Below are 7,530 nucleotides of genomic sequence, written 5' to 3'. Positions count from 1 at the left end.
ACCTCAACAAAGACCTTGACATCTTCCCGCCATGTTATAAGATGTTGTCTTCCCCATGAACCAGTCGTTTAATGGTAGTAAACAGGACAAGTCAAGAATATAGCTGGAAAACCCCAGGCCAGCATTCAGGGACATGGCTTTGATGGAGAGGTGCTTTTTCTTTATACCCTCAGGTAGTAACAATGAAATCGGGCCAGAGGCAACGACCAGAAGCCTGATGTGTGTGCGTGACTGTGTTTAATCTGTATCTGCACGTGCGTGTTTGGGCGTGTGGTATCTCTATGTGTCTGTGTGAGTATATGTGTGTCTGTGGTATCTGCAGGTGTACACATGTGTACGTGGGTGTGGCTGTGCATGTGATATGTCTTGTGTATGGGGATAGGTTGGGAGGGGATCGCCCACCACAAGGAAGAAGAGTCTGCTTCTTCTGGGTAAAGCATATCCTGCTTTGTTATTAATTTTTTTTTTATTTATTTCTAGTTGAGAGAGAGAGAGAGAGAGAGCATGAGCAGGGGAGGGTCAGAGAGAGAGGAAGACGCAGACTCTGAAACAGGTTCCAGGCTCTGAGCTGGCAGTCAGCACAGAGCCCGACGTGGGGCTCGAACCCACGAACCGAGAGATCATGACCTAAGGGAAAGTCGGACACTTAACCGACTAAGCCACCCAGGCGCCCCATCCTGCTTTGTTATTATTTAAGTTTGGGTCTCTTTCCAAAGGCTGAAGCAGGATTTGAGTGCAGGTAGTTTGATTGCAAGGTGACCCCTGGATCAGGAAAGAAGGGCAGAGAAGGAAAGGAGGAAATGCCAGTAAAGGGGTGTACTCTCCACCCCTTCTGTGGGATAAAGGGGGTCAGTTTCCCTCAGACCTCTTGAGAAATGTTCCAAATGCTTCCAAAGGACAGACACGTGGAGCTCTTCTCACAGGCTCTTCTCCTTCGTTGCCTCAGGGTTGACCCTGTGGGCATTGGCTTACCCCCAGTTGCGGGCTCTGCGTGCAGCCTGGGTGAGCAGCCTCCCAGCTTGGGAAAGGGCTGCGGCGTTGAAAATTAGCAACAGGGGGCGCCTGGGTGGCTTAGTCGGTTAAGCGTCTGACTTTCGCTTGGGTCATGATCTCACGGTTCGTGGGTTCGAGCCCCGCGTCGGGCTCTGTGCTGACTGCCAGCTCAGAGCCTGGAGCCTGTTTCAGTCTGTGACTCCCTCTCTCTCTGACTCTCCCCTGCTCATGCTGTCTCTCTCTCTCTCTCTCTCTCTCCTAGAAATAAATTTTAAAAAAAATTTTTTTTTAAAAAAAGAAAAAAAGAAAATGAGCAACAGGAGGTGCCTGCCTGAGGTGGTACAGTCTGAGCTCACAGAGAACCATCCACCTCAGCTGTGACTGAAATCGGAGTGGGTGGAAGGCTCGCTGTGGGCGGCCACACACCTCCACCAAGGTCATAAGCTGCCAAGGGCCCTGGGAAAAGCAGTCACATGTTTTAAAAAGGGTATCTTGGTAAATCATTGCTGAGCACTTACAAGGCAAACTGAAATAGTAACAAAGATGTTTTACACTGAGTTCCTTTGACTCAGAAGCCACGATGGTTGCTGAATTTTAAATAGAGAAGAAAGTAGATGCTTTAGATTTGGGGAGTTTTAAGAGGTCAGTAAACAATAACACTTCCTTCTTCCCCTACGGAGCTCTGAAGCATCTGAGAAAGAAGACCCAGGAGACCAACAGATGGACGTGAAAGTGGCAGCTGATGGCAGAATATGGATTTATACCTGCAGCCGCAAGGGCAGGGCTCGTTAATGTCCTCTGCCCACACCGCAGTCTGAACTATGCAATCGAGGACCTGAGCAGATATCTGGGATCGGTGCCTTGCTCTGGCCTGGCAGAGAGGGAAAAGCATGAATCTTTAATGGTTTGCAGTCTTGCAGATTTTAAATAGTTGAATTTTACCCCATCGAGGGACATGCACCATTTACTGTGGGATCCTTGTCATTCACCATTCAGATAAGTCCTTTCTGAGACAGGCACATTGTTTTGATGGGCGTTCCTCCATGTGGAACAGTGAGGTAGGGCAAAATAAATATATATTTTTAATATATCTATATATCTATATATCTATATATTTATATATCTATAAATATAAAGATTTCTTCCAACAATTGTGCAAAGAAAAAGAAATCGCAGGGACAGGGTACACTCTGACACTTCCTATTGAGAGCATTGGTATTTTAATGCTGCGGTTCTTACTGTTGCTAGCATTCCATTTGACATTCAACTGTATTTGTACAATTTGCTTTGACAACTGAGAGTAAAGATGTCTTCGTGAGTCTCGTCCCCCAACTATAATATGAGCTCGGGAAGGGTCTATGTCACATTTACTAATTGAACTGAATGGAAACTGATAGGATGAATGGGGTTAGGTGTCACCTAATAATGAAAACAAGACTTGATATTTACTAACAGAGTACAGTGAACCTATGGAAGAGATTAGCCTGAGGAATAAGCACTGGCTTTGGCTTTGGACAGATCTGAGTTTACATCCTGGTTGTCACTTTCTTTCTTTTTTTTTTTTTAAAGTTTATTTATTTATTTTTAGAGAGAGAGATAGCATGAGCAGGGGGAGGGGCAGAGAGAGAGGAGAGAGAGAATCCCAAGCAGGCTCCACCCCATCAGCACAGAGACTGACACAGGGCTCCATCCCAAGAACGCTGAGATCATGACCTGAGCTGATACCAAGAGTTGGACGTGTAACCGGCTGAGCCACCTAGGTGCCCCCTGTCACTTTCTACCTTGAGTAGTTTACTTGACCTCCCTACGCCTTCATTTTGTCATAGGTAAAATAAATTCCTACCTTGGAGTTTTGTTGTAAAGACTTAATGAAATAATGTAAGTAAAATAAGTAACATTTTGTCTGCTAGGTGTTCCAATAAGTGGCAGTGATTACCTTGTTATCTAGGAGAGAATTGCAAAATACCATGGAAAGATACTTGGTTCGACAATTGGAGCTTCCCAAGGATTATCTTTGAGCAGCTAATTAACAACCTTGAGAATCCCCAGGCACATCTAGGTAAGAGTGGGTGGAGTTATAAGCCCATAAAGCAAGCCTTTGTAGGCCTGCATATTAGCAAGGAGAATTTCTTTTTCTTTTCAATTTTTAAAATTTTTTTAAAAATTTACTTCTGAGAGAGAGAGAGAGAGACAGCATGAGCAGGGGAGGGTCAGAGAGAGAAGGAGACACAGAATCTGAAACAGGCTCCAGGCTCTGAGCTGGCTGTCAGCACAGAGCCCGATGCGGGGCCCGAACCCACGAACCGTGAGATCATGACCTGAGCCGAAGTCAGACAGTCAACCAACTGAGCCACCTAGGCGCCCCAAGAATTTGTAAGCACAGCGGCTCTATATGGGTTCACCTCTTCCAACCAGGCCCAGCTCCTTCACTTGGTCCTAAGAGAAAATATGAGGGAAAATAAATAAATAAATAAATANGGGAGTCACAGACTGAAACAGGCTCCAGGCTCTGAGCTGGCAGTCAGCACAGAGCCCGACGCGGGGCTCGAACCCACTAACCGCGAGATCATGACCTAAGCGAAAGTCGGACGCTTAACCGACTAAGCCACCCAGGCGCCCCATTTTTTTAGTGTTTTTTAAATTTATTTTTGAAAGAGACAGAGAGGAAGTGGGGCAGACAGAGAGGGGCACACCGGATCTGAAGTGGGTCCTGTGCTGACAGCAGAGAACCCCATGTGGAGCCCGAACTCATGAACCATGAGATCATGACCTGAGCTGAAGTCAGACACCCAGGTGACTGAGCCACCCAGGCACCCCAGCATCATGGGTTTCTGATGATTGCCTTTTCTGTATCCATCATCCCATCTCCTGCCATCAGGGATTTCACTTCTGCACAAAGGATCAATTTCATCTCTGGGAAGGAGAGGGGTAATTTGAGACTATGGACATGTTTCATACCTTTAGCCACAGAGTCGCCTTCTTAGCGCAGCGGGCAGCGCGTCAGTCTCATACCTTTAGCCACAGAGATTGGTTCGGGGATGGACATGTGCATGATTTTGGTCAAAGATTGTGCATCCCACAACTTATGAAGGAGCTATTTACCCTGGAAGGCATGGAGGGGTGAGATCTTAGAATGCTGCCTACATGTGGCCACCTGGAGCTCTGGGGTGGGTAGCCGGTGATGGGATACCCTAGGGGACCAGCCGGAAGATGATCTCCTTCTGGTGACGTCTGAATTGTCAGCTCAAACCTTGTCTGAGGCTATCTACCTTGGGACTTTTAATCATGTGAGTCAATAACGCCTTTCACTGTCGAAACTAGTTAGAGGTGTTTTTCTTTTACTTACAAAAAGTTCTAAATAATGCAGAGTCTTCTTTCCTCCATGCCAGATGACGTGTTGGTGACGCGCTGACTCTGACATAAGATCCAACTGAAGTCAATGTACCACAGACGCAGGGATCTGACCTTGAAAATGAACTTCTAAAACATTTTGAAAGACCTTGGTTAAGGTGGACTTCATTACCAAGGGCACAGGTTCCACTCCGAGGGGATTTTCTGCAAAATCCTACAGAAATGTTTTAGTTTTGACTGGTTCATTACTTAATAAATACGACTTAACAAATCACTAGAAACTCTATATAAAATATTTAGAACTATACATGTGGTATTTCCTGGTCTTTTATACTGTACTGAAATCTAGAGACACGTACATAAAAACAATATGTACATTTCAAACAACTGTTTAATTCTTGAAATCCAAAAGGAGACTCTGTAATTCGCTAGAAACAGAAAGTCTTTGTTCCCCTAAATAAGATTTTAAGTTAAAAGTTACAGGGGAAAATAACTTCCAGCCCTGATGATTACAGAGTGCAAGCATAAATATTAAGAGGAAAATAAAAACCAGACATGTTTTTTTAAGAAAGTATATTTAAAAGCCCTTACTGTGAAGATGCAGATTCTAAAGGCATCGTATTGAAAACTAGATGGAAAGATAACTAAAGAGGTTTTTTGGTTTATTTGAGTTTATTTGATTCAGATATTAAGTCTCCGTCTGATTATGGTCAGACTATCAAGATTTGCAGAGCATGAGGGAAATAATCAAATTGTAACCCACCTGCAACAAATTCCTACTCTTTCTTACCGAATTTTAGTCAGATTACTGAGATTTGATTCATAATTCTCTTCCAAGAAGAGAGCCTTTGAAGTTAAATAAGGATTTCAAAACTACAGGAAGTTAAATTTTGAGTGAAGAGCTATTTCTTGGCTGTATGTACCATGAAATATATATTTTAAAGCTGTAAAGGTAGCCCCATTCTTTGTTAATGAGTTAATGAGTCAAATAAAAAGTTCCTTCATCCAGAGATGCAGATAATATAGGCACAGGCTTGGAAGAAAGTAATGTCAGTACAGGAAAGGGTAGAGTAATAAACTGGTTTTGAACTCTGGTGTACTTTGTATATTGTCTTATTGCTTAGTGCTGAATTTAATTTACCTAGAGCGATCACGATTCAAATAATGTGGGTCGCCTCTCATCCTGGATGGTAGTAGTAAATAAATCTGAAGCATATTTTCTTGGCTCAACGAATCATTGCTCCTTTATTTATATTTTTATTTTTGGTGGAATTTGGTTTGTTTCTGGTTTACCGAAGTATGCTTCTCCAATACTCCATGGTATGCAGGAGTGGTACATTAAAAAAATTTTTTTTCTTAAACATTTATTTATTTTTAAGAGACAGAGCACGGGTTGGGGAGGGTCAGAGAGAGAGAGGGAAACACAGAATCTGAAGGGGGCTCCAGGCTCTGAACTGTCAGCACAGAACCCGAAGCAGGGCTCAAAACCCACGAACCATGAGATCACGACCTGGGCTGAAGTCTGACCCTTAACTGACTGAGTCACCCGGGTGCCCCAACAGGAGTGGTACATTTTGAGGAGTAGGTAGGAAAATTTGCATGAAGAACTTGAGCCTTGGGGGACACGGAGAGGCTTACAATTCCTACCCTTTGGGGTTCTGATTCTCCTTTAGGGATTGGAATGGTATAGAAGAGGATTCTTGCCAAGGAGGAAAAGGCAAACTTGCTTCGGCTCCTGGGCCTGATATCAGGGTCTAGATTATTGAGAGCTGGTTCCAGCAAACTGCGTGGCTTATCCTGGCAAGGACGCCATGCTTTGGGACCTGTTGCAGAACACATAAGCTCAAACCAAAGGCATTTGTAGAAGCAACAACCTCAGAGAATGTGATCTCCACCAATGGACTAATCGTATTTTTCTGATTCTGTTCGCAAGACGTTTGGAAGCAGGCCTGGCCAGGCGAGGCTGTGCAACCTGTGGCTGTTTTTGAGAAAGAACCCCAACTCCCCCCTCCCCCCCCCCGCACTGCTCCCGGGGGAAAAACAGACTCCTTGCACAACCTGGCAAGTAGGGCCCCATTGATTAAAGGGAGATGTGACCTTATTTGAGCCTTGAACATGATAGAACAGGTTATGCTAATTTAAATAATACAATGCTGTGATCTCAGCAGGTGCTAGATATTCTTCAGCTATTAATATGCTATATCCATAAATGACCAAATGGGTGTATTTGCTTCAACACAACTGTTTCCTCTGTATTTCTGGCCGGACTACAATAGAAGACAGTTAATCTTTATATACAGACTTGTCCAAGTTAGTATACTTCTTTTTTTCTTTTTTAATTTTAGAGATAGAAAGCACACAGATGGGGGAGAGGGGGAGAGAGAATATATATTTTCAAATTTTTATTTATTTTGAGGCGGGGGGAAGGGCAGAGATAGAGAGACAGAGACAGAGAGAGAGAGAGAGAGAGAGAGAGAGAGAGAGAATCCTACGTGGGCTCCATGCTGTCAGCACAGAACTTGATCCCATGAACCATGAGATCATGACCTGAGCCAAGATCAAGAGTCAGATGCTTAACCAACTGAGCCACCCAGGCACCCTAGAGAGAGACTCTTAAGCACGACCCCAAGATCAAGAGTCATATACTCTACCAAATGAGCCAGCCAGGTGCCCCTAAAAGCTCTTTCTTATGAAATTATTACATTTTGTTAATTCTTTAGATAAAATTGTTTCACACAATTTTTACTTCCCCTCAATTTTAAACTTTTGTGAAGATTATACTTCACTTGATAACATTAGGTTATTGGGGTGACAACTTCTATTTTGAATGATAATTGGGTTTTTTGTTGTAATTTTTAAAAAGCCCCTCCTCCGCTTACTTTTGCAGTCAAAATATTACTTTTCATGAAAGAATTAAGTCACAAATTTGATATCCAAGGAGATGACTTCCTGCACAAATAGCAATATAAGTGTCCGAACTCATATGTCATTAATATTTCATTTCCGATTCAGAAAGAGTATATCCAGTTTACTCCCGGGGCTTTATAACTGCGTTCTTATTGTATTTTACAAAGAGAACCAGTGTTGTGTTAGGGAGATATTTAAACAGATAATAAAAAGACAGGAGTCCTTCAGAAAAATAGCAAAGTCATATTTTGCGTTTTGAGGTCAAACTGAGAGAGGAGC

This window comes from Crocuta crocuta, unplaced genomic scaffold (assembly GCF_008692635.1).
Source record: "Crocuta crocuta isolate KB4526 unplaced genomic scaffold, BGI_CrCroc_1.0 scaffold229, whole genome shotgun sequence".
NCBI classification, from domain to species: domain Eukaryota; kingdom Metazoa; phylum Chordata; class Mammalia; order Carnivora; family Hyaenidae; genus Crocuta; species Crocuta crocuta.
Note: the sequence above shows the minus strand (reverse complement) of the source record.